This window comes from Triticum dicoccoides, chromosome 2B (assembly GCF_002162155.2).
Source record: "Triticum dicoccoides isolate Atlit2015 ecotype Zavitan chromosome 2B, WEW_v2.0, whole genome shotgun sequence".
NCBI lineage: Eukaryota > Viridiplantae > Streptophyta > Magnoliopsida > Poales > Poaceae > Triticum > Triticum dicoccoides.
The window spans coordinates 192,152,913-192,167,425 of NC_041383.1; positions in this window are offsets into that span (position 1 = coordinate 192,152,913).

The window sequence follows — 14,513 nt, forward strand, 5'->3', positions numbered from 1 at the left end:
AAAATCGTGGGCAAGCTTACGGGACGAAACTCCGCCGCCACGAGGTGGAACCTTGGCGGAACCAATCTAGAGCTCCGGCAGAGCTGTTTTGTCGGGGACACTTCAATCCGGGAGTGGGAAATCATCACCATCATCATCACCAACGATCCTCTCATCGGGAGGGGGTCAATCTCCATCAACATCTTCACCAGCGCCATGTCCTCTCAAAACCCTAGTTCATCTCTTGTATCCAATCTTGTATTAAAACCACAAATTGGTACCTGTGGGTTGCTAGTAGTGTTGATTACTCCTTGTAGTTGATGCTAATTGGTTTACTTGGTGGAAGATCATATGTTCAGATCCTTAATGCATATTATTACCCCTCTGATTATGAACATGAATATGCTTTGTGAGTAGTTACGTTTGTTCCGGAGGACATGGGTGAAGTCTTGCTATTAGTAGTCATGTGAATTTGGTATTCGTTCGATATTTTGATGAGATGTATGTTGTCTTTTCCTCTAGTGGTGTTATGTGAATGTCGACTACATGACACTTCACCATTATTTGGGCCTAGAGGAAGGCATTGGGAAGTAATAAGTAGATGATGGGTTGCTAGAGTGACAGAAGCTTAAACCCTAGTTTGTGCGTTGCTTCGTTAGGGGCTGATTTGGATCCATATGTTTAATGCTGTGGTTAGGTTTACCTTAATACTTCTTTTGTAGTTGCGGACGCTTGCAATAGGGGTTAATCATAAGTGGGATGCTTGTCCAAGTAAGGGCAGTACCCAAGCACCGGTCCACCCACATATCAAATTATCAAAGTACCGAACGCGAATCATATGAACGTGATGAAAACTATCTTGATGATAATTCCCATGTGTCCTCGGGAGCTCCTTCCTCGTTATAAGAAATTTTCCAGGCTTATCCTTTGCTACATAAAGGATTGGGCCACCTTTCTGCACTTTATTTACTTTCATTGCTTGTTACTCGTTACAATTTATCTTATCACAAAACTATCTATTACCTACAATTTCAGTGCTTGCAGAGAAAACCTTACTGAAAACCGCTTATCATTTCCTTCTGCTCCTCGTTGGGTTCGACACTGTTACTTATCGAAAGGACTACGATAGATCCCCTACACTTGTGGGTCATCAGAGAGGAACTACATCTCCACCTCTCCATGTTTCCAATACGATAGAATTGCAAGAAATTGTCTATACTATGCATTGGCCTTTACTTGATATGCATGAATTGTTCTTTTATGACATGCCGATGCATAGGAAGAGAGTTAGACTTTGTTTTTTCATGATATATATTACTTTGTGCTCACTACTAAATTACAAATCATTGTTAAGTAAAATTGGCTTTGATATACCTTGGGATCCGGGTGGATCCATTACTTGAGCATTTAATGCCTAGCTTAATGGCTTTAAAGAAACTGCTGCATGGGAGATAACCCGGAAGTTTTAGAGAGCCATTTATTTCTGCTGAGTGCTTTTATAAAGTTTAAAAACAAAAAAATAAAGTGGGGAACCTAAAACTTTTCAAAAAGAAAGGTGAAAGTGAGAAAGACGAACACCGTTGAAGTGGGGGACATCCTTGAACTTTGTTCATGCCCATGGAAACTTTGTGAATCTCGATTACAGAAAATTTTCAACGAAAATAATTATCCCCTTGTATAAATCTATTGTATTATAAAAATAATGTGCCAAGATTTGCCTTTAGGATGATTAGATTGCTTGTTTGGTTTGTGCAGTGCAAAAACAGAAACTTTGGATGTAGCGCGTGAATTTACATTTTTTTAGTGGAACATAGAATGTTTCTGAAATTTTGACACAGTACTGCTATGCAAAAAATTTAGTTTGTCCTAGTTTTTCAGAATTTTTAGAGTTAGAGAAGTATGGTAGATGTTCAGATTGCTACAGACTGTCCTGTTTAAAACAGATTCTATTTTTGATGCATTGTTTTGCTTGTTTTGATGAAACTATCGATTGTATCGGTGGTACAAGCCATGGAAAAGTTATATTACAGTAGCTACAATGCAATAATAAAATATGAATGGGTTTGAAATAGTACTTGAAGTGGTGATTTACTTTACCATACTAACGGATCTCATGAGGGTTTTGTTAAGTTTTGTGTGATTGAAGTTTTCAAGTTTTGGGTGAGATCACGATGGATGAAGGAATAAGGAGTGGCAAGAGCCTAAGATTGGGGATGCCCGAGGCACCCCCAAGGTAATATTCAAGGACTCCCAAGAAACTAAGCTTGGGTATGCCCCGGAAGGCATCCCCTCTTTCTTCTAAGGATCATTGGTAATTTTACTTGGAGCTATATTTTTATTCGTCACATTGTATGCGTAAATCTTGGAGCGTCGTGTGATTTTTATTTTTATTGTAATAATGCACCATGCTGGTATGAGATAGTCCTTGGTTGATTTATAGAATGCTTCATGCACTTCACTTATATCTTTTGAGTACAGCTTTATAGAATGCTTCATGTGTTTCACTTATATCATTTGAAGTTTGGATTGCCTGTTTCTCTTCACATAGAAAACCGCCATTTGTAGAATGCATTTTTGTTTCACTTATATTTGTTAGAGCATGGGCATATATTTTGTAGAAAGAATTAAATTCTCTTGCTTCATTTATATCTATTTAGAGAGTCACCAGGAATTGGTCATTCACATGGTTAGTCATAAAATCCTACATAAAACTGGTAGATCACTGAATATGATAAGTTTGATTCCTTGCAATAGTTTTGCGATATAAAGATGGTGATATTAGAGTCATGCTAGTGAGTAATTGTGGATTGGTAAGAATACTTGTGTTAAAGTTTGTGATTCCCATAGCATGCACGTATGGTGAACCGTTATGTAACGAAGTTGGAGCATGAGGTATTTATTGATTGTCTTCCTTATGAGTGGCGGTCGGGGATGAGCGATGGTCTTTTCCTACCAATCTATCCCCCTAGGAGCATGCGCATAGTACTTTGTTTTGATATATAATAGATTTTGCAATAAGTATGTGAGTTCTTTATGACTAATGTTGAGTCCATGGATTATACGCACTCTCACCCTTCCACCATTGCTAGCCTCTCTAGTACCGCACAACTTTCACCGGTACATTAAACCCACCATATTCCCTTCCTCAAAACAACCACTATACATACCTCTTATGGCATTTCCAAAGCCATTCCAAGATATATTGCCATGCAACTTCCACTGTTCCATTTATTATGACGCGCATCATCATTGTCATATTGCTTTGCATGATCGTAAGATAGCTAGCATGATGTTTTCATGGCTTGTCCATTTTTTGATGTCATTGCTATGCTAGATCATTGCACATCATGGTACACTGCCAGAGGCATTCATATAGAGTCATATTTTGTTCTAGTATCGAGTTATAATATTGAGTTGTAAGTAAATAAAAGTGTGATGATCATTGTTATTAGAGCATTGCCCCATTGAGGAAAGGATGATGGAGACTGTGATTCCCCCACAAGTCGGGATGAGACTTCGGACAAAAAAAGAGAAAAAAGAAGAGGAGGAGCCAAAAAACAAAAAACAAAAAAAAATGAGAGAAAAAGAGAGAAGGGGCAATGCTACTATCCTTTTACCACACTTGTGCTTCAGAATAGCACCATGTTCTTCATGATAGAGAGTCTCCTATATTGTCACTTTCATATATTATTAGTGGGAATTTTTGGTTATAGAACTTGGCTTGTATATTACAATGATGGGCATCCTCAAATGCCCTAGGTATTCATGAGCAAGCAAGTTGGATGCACACCCACTTAGTTTCTTTTTGATCTTTCATACACTTATAGCTCTAGTGCATCCGTTGCATGGAAACCCTACTCACTCACATTGATATCTATTGATGGGCATCTCCATAGCCCGTTGATACGCCTAGTTGATGTGAGACTATCTCCTTCTTTTTGTCTTCTCCACAACCACCATATTCTATTCCACCTATAGTGTTATATCCATGGCTCGCGCTCATGTATTGCGTGAAAGTTGAAAAAGTTTGAGAACATAAAAAGTATGAAACAATTGCTTGGCTTGTGATCGGGGTGTGCATGATTTAATACTTTGTGTGACGAAGAGCATAGCCAGACTATATGATTTTGTAGGGATAACTTTCTTTGGCCATGTTATTTTGAGAAGACATGATTGCTTTATTAGTATGCTTGAAGTATTATTGTCTTAATGTCAAATGATAGACTATTGCTTCGAATCACTTGTGTCTTAATATTCATGCCATGATGTAGCGACCAAACCTCAAACAGTCTGATCTCTGTGCATCAGTGTCATCCCTGGATCAGTAATGCTGACACGCATGGTACTTGAAGGATTTATAACAGAGTAGCAATCACACACTTATTATATCGAATGTCTCCAAAGAGAACTTATTACAATAAATATGGCTTAAGGCCATCTAATAATGATAACAGCGGAAGGCTTGGAAGATAAGTGAGTCCATCAACTCCAACGGCATCACTGAGTATAGAACCACGATCCTAAAGCATCTTACTCGTCGTCTGAAAAGTCTGCAACATGAACGTTGCAGCCCAAAAATGGGTCAGCACATGGAATATGCTGGCAAAGTAACACATAGAGAAATATGAAAGAATAAAGCTATTCTACATGCATATATGGCTGGTGGAAAGCTCTATGGTTACAGTTTTTGCATAAAGCCAGTTTTTCCCTACTGCAAAGGAATAAATTTGTTTAACTATCATGGTGGTTGTTAAACATTGAGAATGGTTGACAACATTCTCAATCCCAATTAAGTAACATCGACATTAAACAAACCCAACAATATTAATTAAAGTAACATGATGAGATTCACATGATAATCCAAGTACTAGATACTCAAAACGTCCATAACCGGGGACACGGCTAATCATGATTAGTTTGTACACGCTGTAGAGGTTGCGCACTTTTCCCCACATGACTCGATCTCCTCCGTTTGTTTTCTTGCACTACATGGTGTTTGAGATACGGATGACCGAGACATAGTCTTTCAGAAGTGCTAGCACCTTACGATGGGTAGACCGTACCAACCTACATCCCCTACATCTGCTAGTCTAACACTGTAAGAGTTCGCACGACTTAGTCAACTATGCTAGAGCCCATAATAGCATGTGGCTGCACACGGAAGTTTCTGGCATGAATAATCTTATGATCCCTTTGAGCCTGGGTGGCGGTCCAAAAACAAACAGGCAATCCTGGAATACCCAGGTACCTCAATCCACCCAGATGTGTATTAAAGTTGCCACCTTAGATAAACCATTAAATTAACAATCTCACATCTGTCATGGATACACTCACCCAATCCACGTCTACTAGCATAGCATGGCATAATAAGCAAACGTAGAAGTAACTCCCAAGGGTTTGATAATAAAACAGGTAATAGGTACTACCTCATCTACTTCCCGAAACCCACATATTAATTCAGATCCTAATCATGCAAGTGTTTGAGGATTGAACTAATGCAATAAAACTGGGTAATAAGGAGGTACGATCAAAGTGTTACTTGCCTTGTTGATGATCCACGAAACCTAGGGATTCGAAGTAGCAAGCGGCGCTATCCGGGTACTCTATCGCAAGCAAACAAACAAACAAGCATACAACAAGTACTCATCTAAAGCACGGAAAAACTTCAAATAAGAGATCTAACCACAAAGTTCAACTTAAGAACTCCGGTTTGCAAAAAGAATCAAATCGAACGAAGAAACAAAACTCAAACGGCGAAAGAAACAAGCTTCATTTACTAATCTGGACCTAAGTCAAATTTTACAGAAGTAAAAAACTAGTTTCAGTAGATTATTCGGAAAGAGGGTTTCGAAATGAAACTCTAGGCGCTTGAATCGCCTGATTCCGATAAACGAGCGAAAAGATAAACTAAAACGAAAATCGGATTGGAAATTGCGATCAGAAAAATCGCGGAATAAATCCGAGAAAAAGAAAATCGACGAACAAATTAACGAACGAACATTCGTTATCTGGATCTAAACAATGAACGCGTTCGTTAAAACGAACGAACGAGCGAACGCTCGCTAAATAAAAAACCAAAAAAACCGATCTAATAAAATAAAATAAAATCTAGGGTTTTCTTAAAAAACGAAGTGGTTTTCTTAAAAAACGGCGTCGGCGGTGGCTCGGGCGGTACCTCCGGCGGGGTCCTCCGGCGAGGCGGGGCTGCTCCGGCGGGGCTAGGCGAGGGCGGCGGGGCTCCGGCGGCGGGGTGGGGTGGTGCGGCGGCGACGACGACTGCATCCGACGAGAGGCAGCGACTCCGACGGCGGGAAGTGCGGCGGCGGCGGCTGCGGCTTGGGGTCCCAAGGGGGGCCCCGGGCTGGGTATTTAAAGGGAGGAGGAGGGGTGGTGCGGCTTGGGGGAGGGGCAAGCGGCGGCAGCAGGGAGGCGGAGTCCGAGCCGGACTCTGCAGCGGCGGCGCAGGGAAGGCGGCGGCGCGGGCGGGCCAGCCTGGCTCGGCTGGGCTCGGCCCAGTCGGGCGCGGGGAGTTTTTTTTATTTTTTTTAAATAATTTCGCCGAAATAAAAAAATTTAGAAAAATTAAATAAAAATCTAAAAATACCAAAATAAATTTTCATCGTCCAAATAAAATATTTAGAACGAGATGAACATTTTTTTGTCCTAAAATGCATTTTTGAAAATCGTGCAATTTTTCCTAAATTCAAATAAAATAGCAAAAACACCAAAATAAATCTTATTTGATTTTTTTATTAAATCCTCATTATTTCTTTGTTTTGGGAAAGTCATTTTATTCCCTCTCTCATATTTTTATGATCCAAATAATTGAAGATAAAATAAATAAAATCAAATGATCCTATTTTCAAAATTTGAGAAACTCAAATATGAAAATAACGAAATCCCCAACTCTCGTCGTGGGTCCTTGAGTTGCATAGTATTTCTAGGATCGAGGCAAAATGCAAAAAATATGATATGCAAGATGATGAATTTGTATAAAATTCCAAATTGAAAATTTGGGATGTTACAAACCTACCCCCCTTAAGATGAATCTCGCCCTCGAGATTCGGGTTGGCTAGAAAATAGGTGAGGGTGGTCCTTCAGCAAATCTTCCTCTCGCTCCCAGGTGGCTTCATCCGCGGTGTGGTGGCTCCACTAAACTTTACAGAACTTGATAACCTTGTTGCGGGTGACTCGGCTGGCATACTCAAGAATCTTAACGAGTTTCTCCTCATAGGTCAAATCACTATCCAACTGAATCGCCTCTAGTGGCACTGTATCTCTCAGCGGTATATCAGCCATCTCTGCGTGGCACTTCTTCAACTGGGAAACGTGGAACACGTCGTGAACTCCTGACAATCCCTCAGGCAATTCCAACTTGTAGGCAACCTCTCCCATACGTTCCAAAACTTTATATGGTCCCACAAAACGTGGTGCTAACTTTCCTTTAACACCAAAACACTTGACTCCTCGAAGTGGAGATACACGAAGATAGACTCTATCTCCGACTTCGTAAATTGTCTCCTTGCGTTTTGCATCTGCATAGCTTTTCTGCCTGGACTGGGCTACCTTGAGCCAGTCGCGAATCAACTTCACTTTCTATTCAGATTCCTTAATCAAATCCCGTCCAAACAACTGACGGTCTCCAACTTCATCCCAAGACAACGGGGTTCTGCACCTCCTTCCGTATAAGGCTTCGAAAGGGGCCATCTTCAAACTGGATTGATAACTGTTGTTGTAAGAGAACTCTGCATATGGCAAATTATCGTCCCAACTAGATCCATAATCTAGCGCACAAGCTCTCAGCATATCCTCCAGAATCTGATTGACTCTCTCGGTCTGTCCATCTGTCTGCGGATGAAAAGCGGTACTGAACTCTAGCCTGGTACCCAAGGTTTCGTGCAACTGATTCCAGAACTTTGAGGTGAACTGGGTTCCTCTATCTGATACAATGCTCCATGGAACTCCATGCAGACATACGATCCTGGTCATGTATATCTTGGCCAACTTGGCACTGGTGTAAGTTGTCTTTACTGGAATGAAATGAGCTACCTTCGTCAAACGATCCACTACAACCCAAATCGAGTCATAGCCTGAACGAGTCCTAAGCAATCCTGTGATAAAATCCGTGCCTAGCTTATCCCACTTCCATTCAGGTATCGGCAATGGTTGCAACAACCCTGCTGGCTTCTGATGCTCTACCTTTACTCTCTGACATACATCACAAACTGCTACATACTCTGCAATATCCTTCTTCATTCCGGTTCACCAAAAAGTCTCCTTCAAATCCAAGTACATCTTGGTATTCCCTGGGTGAATTGAATACGGCGAATCATGGGCCTCTTGCAAAATCAACTTCCTGATCTCTGGGTCATTGGGCACATAAACACGGTCTTCAAACCATAAGGTATCGTGCTCATCCTCACGAAATCCCTTGGCTTTTCCTTTGCTCAACTTCTTCTTTATCTCAGCAATCTCCTTGTCGGTCTTCTGAGCTTCTCTGATCTTATCCATCAAAGTCGACTGAATTTCCAACATTGCTACATAGCCTCTCGGAACTATCTCCAAACATAGTTCGCAAAAGTCCTCGGCTAACTCCTTTGGCAGTCCTGCGGTCATGAGTGTATTGACATGGCTCTTACGGCTCAACGCGTCGGCTACTACGTTAGCCTTTCCGGGGTGATACTGCAATCTCATATCATAATCCTTGATGAGTTCCAACCATCTCCTTTGCCTGAGATTCAACTCCTTCTACGTGAAAATGTACTTCAGACTCTTGTGATCCGTGTACACCTCACAATGATTTCCGATAAGGAAATGTCTCCATGTCTTCAATGCATGCACTACGGCTGCTAACTCCAAATCATGTGTGGCATAATTCAACTCATGAGGTTTAAGCTGTCGTGACGCATACGAGACAACTCTCCCCTCCTGCATAAGCACTGCTCCAAGTCCTCGACGTGAAGCATCGCAATACACTTCGTAATCCTTGGTCTGATCTGGCAGAATCAACACTGGTGAGGTAACTAGACGTTCCTTCAATTCTTGGAAACTGGCCTCACATTCCTCAGTCCAATTGAACTTGGTATCCTTCTTCAACAACTCTGTCATGGGCTTGGCAATCTTTGAAAAATTCTCAATGAATCTCCGGTAGTATCCTGCCAGTCCAAGAAAACTCCTGATCTCTCCAACTGTCGTTGGTGCTACCCAATTGTCACGGTGACAACCTTCATGGGGTCTACTGCTATTCCTTCTTCGGATATCACATGTCCAAGAAATCCAACCTCCTTCAACCAAAATTCACATTTGCTGAACTTGGCGTATAACTGGTGTTCTCTGAGTTTCTCCAATAACAAACGCAAATGCTCCTTATGCTCCTCTTCATTCTTTGAGTAGACCAAAATATCATCAATGAACACCACGACGAACTTATCCAGGAACTCCATAAATACTTTGTTCATCATGTTCATGAAATAGGCAGGTGCGTTAGTCAGACCAAATGACATAACAGTATACTCGTAAAGCCCATACCTAGTGGTAAAAGCCGTCTTGGGTATATCCTGCTCTCGAATCTTCAGTTGATGGTATCCTGATCGCAAATCGATCTTGGAAAATACCTTTGCTCCTTGCAGTCGGTCAAACAGATCATTGATCATCGACAGTGGGTACTTGTTCTTGATGGTTACTGCATTCAATCCTCGATAATCAACAACCATCCTTAATGATCCATCCTTCTTCTCCACTAGAAGTACTGGTGATCCCCAAGGTGAAGAACTTGGGCGAATGTAACCTTTATCCAGTAACTCCTTAATCTGACTTTTAATCTCCTCCAAATCTTTTGCTGGCATCCTGTACGGTCTCTTGGATATCGACCCTGTGCCTGGCAAAAGCTCAATCAAAAACTCGATGTCTCTATCAGGTGGCATGCCTGGCAACTCTTCTGGAAATACATCAGGAAAATCCTTCACTACTGGTACTTCCTCCTGCACAACTCCTAATAAGGAATTTACGTGCATCCTCTTCGGCTCATGTCTGGATACATACTTGATCCTCTTCCCTTCTGGGGTTGTAAGTAGAATTGTCTTACTAGCACATTCAATGTTCCCACCATACTTCAATAACCAATCCATGCCTAATATCACATCCAATCCTTGTGATTCCAAAACTATTAGGTCTGAGGGGAACACGTAGTTACCAATCCTTAATGGTAACCAATCACACCATAGCATGGCCATATACTCTGCTCCTGGCGAGGTTACTAACATGGGTGTCTTGAGGGCTTGGGTTGGCAATTTATATTTATCCACAAATCCCCTTGATATGTATGAATGCGATGCACCAGTATCAAAAAGAACGAGTGCAGTAAATGACTTAACCAAAAACTTACCTATTACTGCATCTGGTTGGGCTTCAACCTCCTCCATGTTAACGTGGTTCACCTGTCCTCTGTTGAACGGGTTTGGCTTCTTCCCAGAGAATCCATTTCCATTCCCATTCTGGCCTTCAAGACATTCATTAGCGTAATGTCCGGTCTTCTGGCATTTAAAGCAAGTGACTTGACTCAGATCTCTCTTGGCTAGTGTTGAGGGGTTGGTACGGTTCTGGCTACTACTACCTCCATTTCCGTTACAACTCTTGGAGCTATTATGGTTGTGTGAGTTACCACCTCCATGGGTATGCTGGAACTGTCCTCCCGACTTTGGGGTAAAACGTGGCTTCTGCTGAGCTCCAGAATTGTACTTCCCTTGTCCATACTTCCTCTTGCGATTTTCAATCTGCTGCTGCTTCCCTTCAATCATGAGAGCACGGTCTACCAACTCCTGGTAGTTGTTGAAACTTGCTACCATCAACTGCATGCTCAGCTCATCATTCAGACCTTCCAGAAACTTCTCTTGTTTAGCTGCATCTGTAGCAACGTCATCAGGGGCGTAACGTGTTAGTTTACTAAAGTCATCCACATATTGGCCAACTATACGTCCTCCCTGGCGTAAGTTGCAAAACTCACGCTTCTTCATGGCCATAGCTCCCGCTGAAACATGAGCAGTACGAAAAGCCTGCTGAAACTGATCCCATGTGATAGTGTCTACTGGATAAGTGGCTGTGAAATTCTCCCACCATGATGCTGCGGGTCCCTCAAGCTGATGTGCGGCAAACCGCACCTTCTCCGCATATGTGCATCCTGCAGTGGTCAACTCCATGGCTGTCTTGCGAAGCCAATCATCTGCAACAATCGGCTCGGTGCTACCGGAAAACACCGGCGGATTCAGCCTAAGAAAACAGGTTAAGTGGTCAACAGGTGGTGGCGGTGGTGGGTTGTTGTTGTTGTTGTTCCCCTGATTCTGATTCTGGACTAGTATCTGCATCAATGCATTCTATTGCTGGATCAACTGAGTGAGCTCCGGTGGGAAAGCAAATCCATTGTCGCGTCTCGGAGGCATCTGGGGTTTAGAAAAGATGAGAATATAGAATAGAATGAGGTCTAGAGGGAAAACACTACCCATATGCACATGAGACAAATAACAATCAAAATCATTTCATTCAAACAAGCAAGAGCATACAACAGTCTATCTATCGTTACAAAAGTGCTCGATCTATTCTAGATACATGGAGGGAAATACTACTACTCTTATGGTGGTCTACTGGAAATACTACTCCGATGAAGACTCCATGATATCTGCTGCAGCTTCATCAACATAGTCATCATCACTATCATCTGGGTCTGAGTCGGTGTCGTCGATGATGATGTAGTTCTCGGGACAAGTGAAATCTTCATCTTCTCTAGTTACTGGAAATCCCATGAATACTCTTAGCTTTTTCTTCAGATCATCATTCTTCTCTACTAGCGTTGCTATTTCCTCCTCATATCCATCGCGTGTAGACTTGAGTTCTTCCTCTAGTTCCGTGATCTTGGTCATGGCCTTCTTTAGATCCATCATGCCTGCACACATCTGGTTCTCCTGGTGTCGAATGTGCTGGTTTAACTCCCGGATGAAAGCTGCAATTGATCTGTCTTTCCTAGTGTTGATCATCTCCCATTGCTCATCTCGGCACCCACAAATCTGGTAGGTAGTATCCTTAAGCTCCTTGTGGTAAACTTCTCCAATACGTCCCATGGTGATGTGAACTGCCATGCTCTTTCCTAAACTCCAGGTTGGTGCATCAAAGGAAAACTCTATGGGCTCAGTGACTGGCATGAACGTCCTTCCTAGAACTTGAACTTGAATCATCCAGCGCTCCTCTTCAGGTACAGTGGCGTTGTAGGTTTCGGTGAAGCTTGGTACTCCGATCTTCAGGTACTTGGTAACTTCCTTCAGATGTCGTCCAAAGGGTGTATCTTCGTCCAGTTGCATGAACTTGTTCCTTGCATCCGCCATCCTAGAAGAGTAGAAAAGATGAGGAGTTAGAAATGAGAAGAGAGAGTAGTGATCTATGGCTTTTGCTTAGTGGTCGTGTCCTACAGTCAGCGTGTGCTCTGATACCATCTTGTAGCGACCAGACCTCAAACAGTCTAATCTCTGTGCATCAGTGTCATCCCTGGATCAGTAATGCTGACACGCATAGTACTTGAAGGATTTATAACAGAGTAGCAATCACACACTTATTACATCGAATGTCTCCAAAGAGAACTTATTACAATAAATATGGCTTAAGGCCATCTAATAATGATAACAGCGGAAGGCTTGGAAGATAAGTGAGTCCATCAACTCCAACGGCATCACTGAGTATAGAACCACGATCCTAAAGCATCTTACTCGTCGTCTGAAAAGTCTGCAACATGAATGTTGCAGCCCGAAAACGGGTCAGCACATGGAATATGCTGGCAAAGTAACACATAGAGAAATATGAAAGAATAAATCTATAATACATGCATATATGGCTGGTGGAAAGCTCTATGGTTACAGTTTTTGCATAAAGCCAGTTTTTCCCTACTGCAAAGGAATAAATTTGTTTAACTATCATGGTGGTTGTTAAACATTGAGAATGGTTGACATCATTCTCAATCCCAATTAAGTAACATCGTCATTAAACAAACCCAACAATATTAATTAAAGTAACATGATGAGATTCACATGATAATCCAAGTACTAGATACTCAAAACGTCCATAACCGGGGACACGGCTAATCATGATTAGTTTGCACACTCTACAGAGGTTGCGCACTTTTCCCCACATGACTCGATCTCCTCTCTTTGTTTTCTCGCACTACATGGTGTTTGAGAGATGGATGACCGAGACATAGTCTTTCAGAAGCGCTAGCACCTTACGATGAGTAGACCATACCAACCTACATCCCCTACATCTGCTAGTCTACCACTGTAAGAGTTCGCATGACTTAGTCAACTATGCTAGAGCCCATAATAGCATGTGGCTGCACACGGAAGTTTCTAGCATGAATAATATTATGATCCCTTTGAGCCTGGGTGGCGGTCCAAAAACAAATAGGCAATCCTGGAATACCCAGGTACCTCAATCCACCTAGATGTGTATTAAAGTTGCCACCTTAGATAAACCATTAAATTAACAATCTCACATCTGTCATGGATACACTCACCCAATCCACGTCTACTAGCATAGCATGGCATAATAAGCAAACGTAGAAGTAACTCCCAAGGGTTTGATAATAAAACAGGTAATAGGTACTACCTCATCTACTTCCCGAAACCCAAATATTAATTCAGATCCTAATCATGCAAGTGTTTGAGAATTGAACTAATGCAATAAAACTGGGTAATAAGGAGGTATGATCAAAGTGTTACTTGCCTTGCTGATGATCCGCGAAACCTAGGGATTTGAAGTAGCAAGCGGCGCAATCCGGGTACTCTATCGCAAGAAAACAAACAAGCATACAATAAGTACTCATTTAAAGCATGGAAAAACTCAAATAAGAGATCTAACCAGAAAGTTCAACTTAAGAACTCCGGTTTGCAAAAAGAATCAAATCGAATGAAGAAACAAAACTCAAACGCCGAAAGAAACAAGCTTCATTTACTAATCTGGACCTAAGTCAAATTTTACAGAAGTAAAAACTAGTTTGAGTAGATTATTCGGAAAGAGGGTTTCGAGACGAAACTCTAGGCGCTTGAATCGCCTGATTCCGATAAACGAGCGAAAAGATAAACTAAAACGAAAATCGGATCGGAAATCACGATCAAAAAAATCACGGAATAAATCCGAGAAAAAGAAAAACAATGAACAGATTAACGAACGAATGTTCATTATCTGGATCTAAACGATGAACGTGTTCGTTAAAACGAACGAACGAGCGAATGCTTGCTAAATAAAAAAAATGAAAAAAACAGATCTAATAAAATAAAAAAATCTAGGGTTTTCTTAAAAAAATGAAGTGGTTTTCTTAAAAAAAAGGCGTCGGCGGCGGCTCGGGCGGTACCTCCGGCGGGGTCCTCCGGCGAGGCGGGGTCCTCCGGTGGGGCTGGGCGACGGCGACGGGGTGGGGTGGTGCAGCGGCGGCGGCGGCGGCTGCAGGCGACGGGAGGCGGCGGCTCCGGCGGCGGGAAGTGCGGCGACGGCGGCTGCGG